Genomic DNA, 13,891 nt, shown 5'->3' with positions numbered 1-13,891 from the left:
TTTAATAATATCCAAATAGATAAATCAAAACCACTAAAATATATTAAAAATAGACAGTTAGAATACTCCAATTGGTATCTAACTGCTCCAAAATTTTATAATATCAAAACAAATGAAGAATCTGTTACTGCTCCAAAAAAAATACAACAAAGCAAAGTATAAAGCATTAGCCAGAAACAACAAGTGAACACTGAAAACAAACAAACAAATAAACTGTAGCATAACAGAAAAAGGTTTTTTTTTAATCCAACATGGATTTTTTTTTCTCCCACAGACCCAATGATTTTAGCAACAAATACAGAAACAGAGCTAATTGCACAGTACTCTGATTTGTACTCTACTAAATATGAGGGTCGAAAAAAAATAAAAGTATATTGCTTATACAATGTAATAAGTCATTACAAAATATTAATACTAACATGCTATTTTCTTTTATCACAGAAATGAAGAAGAAAAACATGGACCCCCATTACTAGACCAAACAGTAAGTATACAATAATAAGGACAACCATAGCAGCATATCACATTGTCATGATGCCCGCTCCCGGGCAGCCGGTTCAAGCCCGGCGTCCCCGAAAGCGAACATCCAGTCCCCAAGGAAGGACCCAGCAACCCCATATAGGGGCCCTTTGGACAGTGTCCTGGTGCCTATGGTGCCAGGCTCAAAAAAGACATCAGTCCTGGCGCCATAGGCGCCAGGCTCATTATGGGAATGCTTGGGTGCACTTACCTGATGCAGACCATGCTTCAGGATCCCGGCCTTCTTGAGGCCTGAAAGGAACTACTTTACCTGTGGGACTAATTTACCATCCGGGCGTGGTCGGGGAAGGATGCATACCTAATTGGAGGAAGGATACATACCTGGAACTTCTTCCAAGGCTATTTAAACCCCACCCGAACAGCCACACGTGCTTCGCGTTGTTCTGCATCTAGCAGCTGGACGCTCACTGTGTCTGCTCCTGCATCCTGACTTCTGCCACGCCTGCCAGCATCCTGGATCACCTGCAAAGGAAGAGAAGAAGAGAACAGAAGAAGGAAAAGTCCTTACCTGCTAAATCCGCATCCCGGAGACATCTCGCCGACAATCCTGAAAAGGAAGACTTTAATTTAAAAGCTCATCGCGTCGATCGCTGCAGCGCTGCATTCCACTCACCTTTACAGGGCGCCTCCATGTTCAGCAGCGATCATCCGGATTCGCAGTCACGCCCCAGCGCCTAGGGAGAAAAAGACCAGAACAAAAGGTGAGAGAGAGAAGGGAATGAGGAAAGCTAAATCTCCATGTTAAGACTTACCTGTTGATTCATTCCCTCTTCATTTCGGGTCCGCGCCGCATCCTGGCATTTCCGGACCCCGGCCCCTAAGGGGAAAAAAAGACATCAGCGTTAATGAGCGAATGAAAAGACATTACCAAAAAACACTCATTAAAGACTTACCTGATTTCTACAAGGATTTCACCTCTCATCTCGGGTCGGTGCCTGTTCCCCGGCATTCCGTACCCCGGCCCCTATGGGGAAAAAGACACTAGCATTAGTACATAAATGCATGGACACAAGGGGAACCTCTTATCAAAAAAACTTACCTGGAAGCCAAGCAAGTTTGGTTCTCACCAATCCGAAAATCCAGTGAAGTAACTGGATACCAACGCGCCCCTGCATCAGAAGCAGGATGGAGAGCTCATCCTTCCAGACCCTAAGTTGAGACGCTACGAGAAATCACAGAAGGGTTTCAAGGAGGGTGAGAGGGGAAAGTGGGAGGCTGATTGCATTACCCCGCAGACAGTTAATCCCGTATTTTCGCCTACAGAAGGATACTTCTACGAGCCAGACAAGCCAGATTTGGGGGCCCAGTCCAGTCCGTCTTCCGAACCCTGCGCATCACCTTAGAAGAGGTCACAGCAGCGCAAACCAGGCCAGCGCCTCTGTGGGAGTCAGGTGAGCGTAACAGAACGCGAAGCCTTCCTACAAATTCCCACCCAGGCGCTATGGAAAGTTCTGAGACTGATCAGTTGGCCCAATTACTGGGGGAATTACGGGCCAAAGTACATGCCGCTCGTCAAGAGACTAATGCCCTCAGGAGGGAATTAATAATATCAAAGGAAAGAACTGATGACCTGGCCAGACAGCTTTTGCAAGGTCAAGCTGGGCAAACTCCTCTACCCGGTTCCGGAGGGGACCCCGCTCCTGTGGTTTCCAGTAACCCTGTGCAGATTAATCTACCTGGAAACATGCCTCTGGCCCCACCCGAACGCTTTGCTGGGCACCCCAAACGATTCGCCGTATTCATGAATCAGTGTCGTTTGCACTTCCTATGCAGACCTGGGGCCTTCCCTAATGATCAGACCAAGGTTGCCTTTGTATTGTCATATCTCAGCGGCTGCGCTGCTGATTGGTCAGTTTCATTGGTTACTCAAGATGACCCGATTCTCTGTGATTTTCAAAGGTTTCAAGCAAGGCTGGAAAGGTTATTTGCTCAACACTCTCAGGGGCAGGCTCTGGATGACGAACTTCTATCCCTGCGACAGGGCAATCAGGACCTCCTATCCTATATTGCAACCTTTAATAGACTAATTGTGGAAACGGGATGGCCAGAGGATAAAAGAGGCATGCTGTTTTATCGAGGCCTTTGCGGAGAACTTAAAGATGTCTTGGCCCAAGTTGTAAATCCGCCCCAAGAATGCACAGAGTTTATAGAATTAGTGGTCCAATTGGATCACAGACTTCAAAACAGAAAAGCAGATTGGTCCAAGTTTGAGACCCGGGTGTTGGTCAAGACCCATGCTAATCCCAAGGGAGTTGATGTCTCTGAGCCTATGCAAGTTGGAGGGGTTAAAGGACCCTTAACTCAAAAGGAACGTGAAAGGAGGCGGCAGTTAAAATTATGTCTTTATTGTGGGAATTCTGGACACTTTCTACGAGATTGCCCGGCAAAACCGCCCCGAAAGGCGGTAGGAGCCGCTGATAAAAACCATGAAGACTCTGTTTCGGGAAATTACTCCACCCGACAAGTGTAGGGGTCCGCTTGCCGAGATTGAAAACTAACTCTCAGACCTCGCATTTCATTGTGCCAATGGTTCTCGTAGATCCAGAACAGCCTAAGCGGTTGCATGCAATAAAGGCATACATCGATAGTGGGGCTATTGGAACTATGTGGATTGTGAATTGGTCTCTAGGATTAACCTCCCTCTCCGTCCTAAAACCAGCAAAGATGTCATCACCACAGTCGATGGAACTGAAATTGCCTCTGGACCGGTAACACATTCCACTACTGAGGTGACTCTTATTGTTCCCGACGGCCATCGGGATGGTGTTTTGTTTGATGTAATCAATGCTCCACAGTTTCAGGTTATTCTTGGAATCCCTTGGTTAGAGACACATAATCCTCGAATTGATTGGCGAGCTAAGAGAATAACCTTCCCGGATTGTACACAAACCTGCTACCCAGAAAACCTAAAGATTAATCTAGCATCTGTAACCTCTGCCTCCAAGCAACTACCTCTGGAATACCAAGACTTTCAGGACGTCTTCCAAAAGGAACAGGCCAACACGTTACCTCCTCACAGATCGTACGATTGCCAAATCGATCTGGTGCCCGGTGCACAACCCCCTTGTAGCAGGATTTATGCCCTTACCAAACCTGAGAATCTGCATTTGAGACAATATTTGGATCAATACTTAGCTATTGCTTTTATTTGCCCGTCAAAGTCCCCGGCATCCTCGGCTTTGTTCTTCGTGCCCAAAAAAGAAGGAGACCTTAAAAATTGTATCGATTACCGCGCATTGAACCAGATAACGGTTAAAAACCGTTATCCTCTGCCTCTGATCCCTGAACTCCTTGACCAGGTGAAGGACGCTTACATATACACCAAGTTAGATCTCTGGGGGGCTTATCATCTGGTACGAGTTAAAGAAGGCGACAAATGGAAAACTGCCTTCCGTACTAAATACGGATTATTCGAGTACCAGGTGATGCCTTTCGGATTGTGTAACGCGCCGGCTGCCTTCCAATACTTCATGAATGATGTCCTTCGGGAACTCATCGATGTTTGTGTTGTCGTATATATCGATGACATTCTGGTGTACTCCTCTTCGGAATCTGATCACAGAAAACACATCAGGGCAGTACTTGAAAAACTGCGCCAACACAAACTATTTGCTAAATTGGAGAAATGTGTTTTCCATACCACAGAAGTCGAGTTTCTAGGTTTCATCCTGACACCCAAAGGAGTCCGAATGGACTCAAAAAAAGTGGATGCCATCCTCAAATGGCCATCACCTAGCTCTGTAAAAGGGGTTCAAAGCATGCTTGGCTTTGCCAATTTCTATCGCAGGTTTATCCCGGAATTTTCACGCGTGGTACAACCCATTACTGCACTCTTGAGGAAAAATAAACGTTTTGAATGGTCTGAAGAAGCCGAGCAGGCCTTTCAGGATTTAAAAGCTAAGTTTACCTCCGCTCCTATATTGAAACACCCGCGTCCAGATGTCCCTTAAGTTGTCGAGACTGATGCATCCAGCCTAGCCATGGGAGCTGTCCTGTCCCAAAGAGATCCCGAAACCAACCAACTGCATCCCGTAGCATTTTGGTCCAGAAAATTCTCGGCACCCGAGGTTAATTATGCAATCACGGACAAAGAACTGTTAGCCATTAAGTCTGCTTTTAAAGCCTGGCGGCATTATCTGCTTGGCGCTCGACATACCATCACAGTGATCACTGATCACCGGAATTTACAGTATTTGAAAACCGACAAGGCTCAGTCATCACGGCAGCTCCGATGGGCTTTGTTTTTCGCTGAATTTGATTTCGTGATTACCTATCGACCTGGCTGCAAGAATGGCAAAGCAGATGCCTTATCCCGAATTGGAATGGGAGAATCTGATACAAACTCAGAACCAGTACCAATAATTCCCGAACAGAGGATTCTAGGCATGACTTCGTTACAGACGCTTGAAGACATTCAAGCCAGAGTGAAACAACTCCTGGACCCTACAACCTTACAGAAATGGATACAAAAGGGATCAGACTTTACCATAGATCATGGTTTACCTTATTTCCAAGGACGCTTATTCCTGCCACATAAGGAATTACACAAACTAGTTATTTCCGGTTATCATGATACATTAATAGAGGGACACCCCGGTATTGCCAAGACAGAGGAAAAGGTGAAACGACAATTTTGGTGGCCCTCTTGGTGAAAAGATGTTAAATCTTTTGTGATGTCCTGTGGTGTTTGCGCCCAAAATAAAAGTCAAAAGAAAAGACCAGCCGGTCTCCTTCAACCTCTAGACATACCACCAGCACCCTGGCACACCCTGTCAATGGATTTTATTACGGACCTGCCTCCTTGTTCGGGGTACAATACTATTCTGTTAATTGTGGATTTGTTTTCCAAAATGGCCCACTTTATTCCTTTGAAAGGTTTACCTTCAGCTTCTGTCCTAGCCAAAGAATTCCTCGAAAATATTGTTCGGCTACATGGATTCCCATCTATACTAATCTCTGACCGGGGAAGCCAATTCATTTCCCACTTCTGGCGCAAATGTTGTCAAACGGCGCAGATCGACGTAAGATTATCGACCAGTCACCACCCTCAGACCGATGGTCAGACCGAGAGGACAAATCAGACCCTTGAACAGTACTTACGGTGTATGTTACAGCAATCTGAAAGCAACTGGAAAGACATTCTTTGCATAGCCGAATACGCATATAATAATTCGGTACACTCTGGAACTGGCCACAGTCCTTTTTATACTTTGTTTGGGCATCACCCTTGAACCTCAAACCTTGAATCACCTCAGAACCTCGGAATGCCTGCAGTAGAACATCTGCATTCTACAATTACCCAAGCCTTCAAAGAGGCAACTACGCATTTACAACAAGCCAAGAGAAAATACAAGGAGAATGCTGATCTACATCGGAGTGAAGCACCTCAGTATCAGATTGGGGATCAAGTGTGGTTAGCTACCAGACATTTACCACTCAAAGGGCCTCAAACTTTTAACCCAAAATAACTGGGACCTTATTCTATTATGGCAATAATTAACCCAGTGGCTGTTAAACTTGATTTACCAGCTAGTTTGCGAATTCACCCTGTTTTTCATGTGTCACTTCTGAAACCAGTGGTACCCGGAACCCGACTACTCAAACTTCCAGAACCTATTCTAATAGATGGGGAGCCCAAATTCGAAGTGAAGAACATTTTAGACTCAAAAATGTTTAGGTCAAAACTGTTCTACCTAATTGATTGGAAGGGGTACGGACCTCACGAGAGGTCGTGGGAACCCAGCGACCATCTGCATGCACCTCAATTAGTCAGGAAATTCCACCGACTCTTCCCAGACAAACCAAAACCCCTGGAGGGAACAACCTTGGGAGGGGCCTTGGGGGGGAGTGCTGTCATGATGTCCGCTCCCGGGGAGCCGGTTCAAGCCCGGCGTCCCCGAAAGCGAACATCCAGTCTCCAAGGAAGGACCCAGCAACCCCATATAGGGGCCATTTGGACAGTGTCCTGGCGCCTATGGCACCAGGCTCATAAAAGACATCAGTCCTGGCGCCATAGGCGCCAGGCTCATTATGGGAATGCTTGGGTGCACTTACCTGATGCAGACCATGCTGCAGGATCCCGGCCTCCTTGAGGCCTGAAAGGAACTACTTTACCTGTGGGACTAATTTACCATCCGGGCGTGGTCTGGGAAGGATACATACCTAATTGGAGGAAGGATACATACCTGGCACTTCTTCCAAGGCTATTTAAACCCCACCCGAACAGCCACACGTGCTTCGCGTTGTTCTGCATCTAGCAGCTGGACGCTCACCGTGTCTGCTCCTGCATCCTGACTTCTGCCACGCCTGCCAGCATCCTGGATCACCTGCAAAGGAAGAGAAGGAGAGAACAGAAGAAGGAAAAGTCCTTACCTGCTAAATCCGCATCCCGGAGACATCTCGCCGACAATCCTGAAAAGGAAGACTTTAATTTAAAAGCTCATCGCGTCGATCGCTGCAGCGCTGCATTCCACTCACCTTTACAGGGCGCCTCCATGTTCAGCAGCGATCATCCGGATTTGCAGTCACGCCCCAGCGCCTAGGGAGAAAAAGACCAGAACAAAAGGTGAGAGAGAGAAGGGAATAAGGAAAGCTAAATCTCCATGTTAAGACTTACCTGTTGATTCATTCCCTCTTCATTTCGGGTCCGCGCCGCATCCTGGCATTTCCGGACCCCGGCCCCTAAGGGGAAAAAAAGACATCAGCGTTAATGAGCGAATGAAAAGACATTACCAAAAAACGCTCATTAAAGACTTACCTGAATTCTACAAGGATTTCACCTCTCATCTCGGGTCGGTGCCTGTTCCCCGGCATTCCGTACCCCGGCCCCTATGGGGAAAAAGACACTAGCATTAGTACATTAATGCATGGACACAAGGGGAACCCCTTATCAAAAAAACTTACCTGGAAGCCAAGCAAGTTTGGTTCACACCAATCTGAAAATCCAGTGAAGTAACTGGATACCAACGCGCCCCTGCATCAGAAGCAGGATGGAGAGCTCGTCCTTCCAGACCCTAAGGTGAGACGCTATGAGAAATCACAGAAGGGTTTCAAGGAGGGTGAGAGGGGAAAGTGGGAGGCTTATTGCATTACCCCGCAGACAGTTAATCCCCTATTTTCGCCCACAGAAGGATACTTCTGCGAGCCAGACAAGCCAGATTTGGGGTCCCGGTCCAGTCCGTCTTCCGAACCCTGCGCATCACCTTAGAAGAGGTCACAGCAGCGCGAACCAGGCCAGCGCCTACGTGGGAGTCAGGTGAGCATAACACACATCCATAGTATCTAATACCTTTGTTCCTTATACATTTGTTTTTCACCCAATGTTATAAGCAAATATGAATGTGATATGCTGCGGTGGTTGTTTCCAGGGCATAGAGTCTTGGGTGCATGGCCAAAAGGCCATGCACCTAAGACTCTATGCCCTGGCAACAACCACTGCAGCATATCACATCCATAGAGTCAAACATTTCAACTATGATCTATGGGAAACTTTTAATGTCCGTGAACAATGTGAGTGTTCTTAGAACACTTTGAACTTGCCGGCGAACAATACGGACACCGTTTTCAGGACACCCCCTACGAACATTCCAGGACACCGGGCGTGTTCTTAGAAGCGTCTTCAGAACACCACCATCTTGTTTATTTGCGAACATTTCAGGACACCGCGAGTGTTCTTAGGACACATTCAACTTGACAGAGAACAATACGGACAGCGTCCTCAGGACACCCCCTACGAACATTCCAGGACACCGGGAGTGTTCTTAGAAGCTTCTTCAGAACACCTCCATCGTGTTTATTTGCGAACATTTCAGGACACCGCGAGTGTTCTTAGGACACATTCAACTTGACAGAGAACAATACGGACAGCGTCCTCAGGACACCCCCTACGAACACTCCCCGGACACCGTGAGTGTTCTTAGAAGCGTCTTCAGAACACCACCATCTTGTTTATTTGCGAACATTTCAGGACACCACGGGTGTTCTTAGAACACATTCAACTTGACAGAGAACAATACGGACACCGTCCTCAGGACACCCCCTACGAACATTCCAGGACACCGGGAGTGTTCTTAGAAGTGTCTTCAGAACACCACCATCTTGTTTATTTGCGAACATTTCAGGACACCGCGAGTGTTCTTAGGACACATTCAACTTGACAGAGAATAATACGGACAGCGTCCTCAGGACACCCCCTACGAACACTCCCCGGACACCGCGAGTGTTCTTAGATGCGTCTTCAGAACACCCCCATTTTGTTTATTTGCGAACATTTCAGGACACCGCGGGTGTTCTTAGAACACATTCAACTTGATAGAGAACAATACGGACAGCGTCCTCAGGACACCCCCTACGAACATTTCAGGACACCGGGAGTGTTCTCAAAAATGTCTTCAGAACACCCCCATTTTGTTTATTTGCGAACATTTCAGGACACTGCGGGTGTTCTTAGAACACATTCAACTTGACAGAGAACAATACGGACAGCGTCCTCAGGACACCCCCTACGAACACTCCCCGGACACCGCGAGTGTTCTTAGAACAGTTTCACTTTGCTTGCGAACAAAACGGACACATATTGAGTCCTTAGAACACCCCCTAGTCAGTTTATTTAGAATATTTCAGAACACCTGTGATGTCCACAAACAAATCGAACACAAAAAGAACGTCTAACACATAAAAAACACAACTTTCATCCTATCCCATACACTCCCACCCTCCCCAAACACTCCTACACACCAACACACTCTACAAAATACACATTTTGAACAAAGTTTCACCGCGCTGTCCGCGGACGTCCGCGAATCCAAGATGGCGGGCGCTACCGAAAAATCTGACGCGATTCACGCTCCACGCCGTCCAATCAGTGAACACGTTGCATGTCCGCGAACTTCACGCAAGACGATTGACCAATCAGGACACTGTCCGCGGAGCGAACAGGGAAGTGTGTCCACGAACCGAACACAGATATCACTAATTTTTGTTTACCTATTTTTTGGTCATTTAAAAAAAAACTACTGGATGGATTTTCACCAAATTTGCAAAAGCACGCTTTCCGGACCAAGCCGCTGCTCCTGGTCCAAATTTGGTGGAAATCCGTCCAGCGGTTTGGGCTGTAGGCGCAAACAAAATTTTTTTCCCATTCAGTCTATGGGAAAAAAAAAAAGTTTTGGGACCCCCCCTATAACTTTGCCCCCCCGGACGAATCCTCACCAAACTTTGCAAAACAATTCAGAGTGACCCAAATACTGCAAAGTTTGGTGAGGATCCGTCCAGGGAGAGCAAAGTTATAAGCCACCCTAAAAGTGCTCTTCCTATGGAAACAGCAACTTAACCATAACTACATGGCCACTACTGTGGCCATGTAATATATATATATGTGTGTCATTAATCATATCTGTGATGTCATCTTTGATGTCATGGGTGTTATTCTTAGAAGTGCACGGTGGTGGCGCGAGTTATGGTTGCTTAGCTTACCATAACTGGCGAATTTCAGGGGTTTTTCGGTTTTACTTGGAACCATAACATCCCTTTAACAACATTTTTTCACTGAATTTCATAGGTTTTTAGTAGCGCAACTTAACCATAACGTCCCCTTAACAAAGTTTTTTCACTGATTTTGATAGGTTTTTATTAGTGCAACTTAACCATAAAGTCCCCTTAACAACGTTTTTTCATTGAATTTCAATGGTTTTTATTAGTGCAACTTAACCATAATGTCTACGAACGTTTGACTTCATTGCAGATCTTCCGGAGAGTGCCACATGACCATATGCTGGTGCGTGGCATGATGACGTTTCCGAGATCCCGTACGCACTTCACGATAAGATCTGTGCTTCGCGTACAGTTTGGAACACATTTTCTATTGATCTAGCCACTTCCAACTTCAAAATTTCCCTTGCACAGCTCCAACACCTATTCCTACTCATCCATTAACAATCTAGTACACAATACATACTTTTAGCAAAACTGCTATTTATCTTAAAATGGCATCAGCTAAAGCCATCCCTCCTCCCCAAGAGACACCACCACTGCTGTAATCAAAGAGCATGAGAAAGACTCCCCCCTACCTTAGAAATAACACACGCACAACATTTTCCCCTGTCCACCTGCCCCTCCATATTAGTGTTTGGTGCCTCTTCCCTCATTTCCCTCCCCACCTTTCGTTCTTAGCTCTCCTGTACAAAAAATAAAATACATCCAAAAACAACAAATGAAATGTTCCTTTCGGGACCACCTTCCACAGTTAAAAAATAAAACAAAAAAAATCATACAGGGCCGCATTACACGGTAGGCGGTAAACCATGGCGCTATTAGCGCCATGGTTCATGCCGGTAATTTACCTGTACCGCCTTGGAGGAAAGGGGAATTACCGCCCTATTCCAAGGTTGGGAAGGCGGTAATTCCTCCTTCCTCCATTGCCCTTCCCCATTCCCATTTTTGCCCCATAGTGTATAATGGGAATGGGGAAGGCGCTAATTACGGTACCGCAAATTGCGGTACCGTACTTAGCACCCCGGTCCCTTTGCGGGTTCATTTTTTAACACCTGCTAAAAGCAGGCGTGAATGTACCAACCCGCAAAGGGACCTCGTAGTAAGGTGGAAAGGGTTTACCGGTACCGGTAAAATACCGGTACCGGTAAACCCTTACCGCCTACCGTGTAATGAGGCCCATAGACTCCATCTACTTTATATTTCTCCTTAAAGTACATAGACTCAATGAGATTTTCCAACATTTCCATTTGCATTTTGTGTTATACTAATGGCAATATTGGGGCATTCATCCTCCTTTCCAGGGACTGGAATGACGGATACCGGCCCAGCAGCCCAAGTTATCGGCCCAAGCAAAGCGAGGGTGGATAACAAGGTCTCTGGACCATTATCCCCCCATTCCAGCCCCTAAAATGGGAGATGAAGACCATTAGCAGCCTAGGTTCCCAAAGCGGGAACCCGTGGTACTAAAAAAGAGGATTTTTCGTCCTACACCGGGATGCCTGTGGGGTCTCGGTATAGGAAGGAAAATCCTTTTCCAAGATGGCCACAATGTAAAGGGAAGGTGGGGGTTCCATACAGGGCCCCTCTTTCCTTTCCATGGCAGCCTGCAGAAGGCAAAAACAACACCCTATGACCATATTACCACAAGCCCATTTTTTTTCCCTTTCATATCGATCCTAATTTCGAATAACTTTACCACAAAGCCAGTCCCAGGTGGACATGACCACTTTTATCCTATGTTTTGTCCCTTCTGGTCATGGCCACTAGCCATATTGTCCGGATCATGACCTTATATCATGAACTGGACATTCTGGCCACTGCCCATGGCCACAGCCTACCCCTCAGTCACTAAAGTTGTACCGCTATTTTCTTTTTGTCAAATAAGAAAACACTGTCACATTTGCAAAACCATGCATGTAGATCCTTGCCAATGCGCCTTACGCAAGTTTGCTGGAAATCCACCCATGTTTTATTTTTGCAAAAGTGTCAAATGAATGCACATACAATCGTCATATAAGCTACCCCCTCTGCACAAAATCCCACCAAACCTTGTAAACTTATTCGAAATCAGGTCAGAAATATCCCACCCATCGTCATCACCCCTCACCTCCCGAGACATTATTTCATAAGTTTCACAAGTGCAATGCTCAGAAAATATTATTGTCCCGAGGGTTCGGCCATGTATTTTTGTACATACGTTGATCTATCGCAAACATTTCCAATTCAACTTATCTCAATTTTCCACTTTTAAAAATATATGAAATCTGGCAGCAGGGAGCATCCATCTTTTGCTATTCTTATCCATTGCTGCATCTGCCTAAAATAAACTGCCCTGACGTCACTAAATCATATACCCCGCCCCTGAACCTCACATCACCAAACCTGGTGATATTCTACACCTTTCTCAGTGATGTTCCTCATCAGCGTAGCCAAACGCGCCCATAACCACTTACGTGACGTGACGCAGAACTCGAAAATAAACACACATCGACTAACAACACAGCACATCACAATTTAGAATATTAAACCGTACTTTAAAAGAAAACAATAACACTATACAATTTGTAAAGTACGTTTATTGCACAATAAAAGCTCCGAGAACATCTGACTATTGCCATATTCAATCAAATTGCAAATTTGTTTCTTCGCTCGCAATCCAAAATGTTTATCGTGAGGCACACTTTGTTCTTTTTGCATACACAAGGTGTTCTTTTTCGGTAAAAGAACCGCTTGGGTCGAACAGTGAATTCCAGGGCTTCTACATCAACTTGGGGCTAGACCACTGTAAAGGATGTTATGTTACTCCTAATCGCTAGTACAGCGTAAGGACATATGGGCCCTCGACGATCGTCCCAAAAAAGAGTCACTGTGATCCAGCCGTTGACAGCTATGTTCAGTTGCTGATTGAAGAAGCCTTCAGTTGGCATCTGGAATCTATGACAATAGCAGAGAGGCAGAATATATCTGTTTCGAAAACATAACAGAAAATGTGTCTCAATACCCAAACTCTATTGACTTATTAATTCGGCATAGAGTTTAAACTAATGATTAGCACAGACATCAAACAATCTCAACAAAGAGAAAACAATGTGGAAACTGATACACAATTCGATATGGTCATACATGACATTTTAATGAAATATTAGCGTTGAACCTGGTGGTCTACATGCACCTCGATGCTGCACTCCCCATAACCAGGTAAAAAAGACAACTACACACAAAGATAGTACTTGCGTTTCATTGCAATAAGCAACACAGAACAGATGAATAGAATGTAACCCAAAAATAATCTTCAGATAATAATAAATTAAGGCTTGTTCTGGTATACAATCGTCAAAAATCAAACTTACATTATATTTACCATTTCCATTCTCTTGGCGTAAATCAGACCGTAACGCTCTCTGCGTTTGCACCAAAGATTCTTCATAAACTGAATTGACATGTTCCTTACATACTTTTGGAATGCATATCCTTATCTAATGTTCATTATTATAAACCTCCTCTCGTTGCATTCCTTATGGAATGGTCCCTTTCTCCCAAGGTCAAAAAAAAATTGAACCTTATACTGTGTGTCCCATGCGTGGGCTTCCTTAGCTCGCAACCAAAAATTCAAAGCTGGTGACCTTCACTCAGATCCAAAATACATTCTCACTTGGCAACAACTTGGCTCACCACATCCATGAAAACTCTTATTCTCATACACATGCAGGGCCGCTCTTTGCATCACACACTGCAGGTGGCTGCCTCATATGCCAGACTCTAGGGGGTGCCAGTCTGACTCCATTATTATTTTAAGTACATTTTAACACAGACACATTAGTCCTTTATTTGCTGGCATCCGGAATGTAGTATTACTCTG

This window comes from Ambystoma mexicanum, chromosome 2q (genome assembly GCF_040938575.1).
Source record: "Ambystoma mexicanum isolate Mex_15411 chromosome 2q, UKY_AmexF1_1, whole genome shotgun sequence".
Classification (NCBI taxonomy): Eukaryota; Metazoa; Chordata; class Amphibia; order Caudata; family Ambystomatidae; genus Ambystoma; species Ambystoma mexicanum.
Note: the sequence above shows the minus strand (reverse complement) of the source record.